Source organism: Arvicanthis niloticus, chromosome 11 (assembly GCF_011762505.2).
Source record: "Arvicanthis niloticus isolate mArvNil1 chromosome 11, mArvNil1.pat.X, whole genome shotgun sequence".
NCBI lineage: Eukaryota > Metazoa > Chordata > Mammalia > Rodentia > Muridae > Arvicanthis > Arvicanthis niloticus.
This window is the reverse complement of record NC_047668.1, coordinates 30337163-30337677: the sequence shown is the minus strand read 5'-3', so window position 1 is coordinate 30337677 and position 515 is coordinate 30337163.

Below are 515 nucleotides of genomic sequence, written 5' to 3'. Positions count from 1 at the left end.
TTTAGTTCATATAATCTTAGGAAAGATTTTCAAAAGCATGTATCTTCATATATAAAAGTACTAGATTAAAGACATTTAATTTGTGTGTGTGTGGTATATGAATGCGTATGTATGGAGATGGGTGGATGCGTGAGCTTGTATGCATGTTTGCAGCAACAGGATGTTAACATATGCTATTTTCTAACCTCTACTTTTTTTCTGAAACAGTTTTTTTTTTAAACTGAATGTGGATGGTGATGTTTTGACTAGTTTGGCTGGCTAGCAAGTCTCCAGGATCTGCCTGTCTTCAGCCCCCCCCCCGCCCCCCCCCCCCCCGCTGGCTGTGCTACCCAAGTTTATTACATAGGTGTAAAGCCAAAGGTCATTGCCAAGTGTCTTCCTCAAATGTTCTCGCCCTGAGCCCCTCTTTTGAGTTAAGGCCTCTAATTAAACCTGGAGTTTGCTTGGTTGGCTAGGGTTGATGGCTAGCAAGCTCCAGGAATCCTCCTGTCTCCACCCCTGGAGTGCTAGAACAC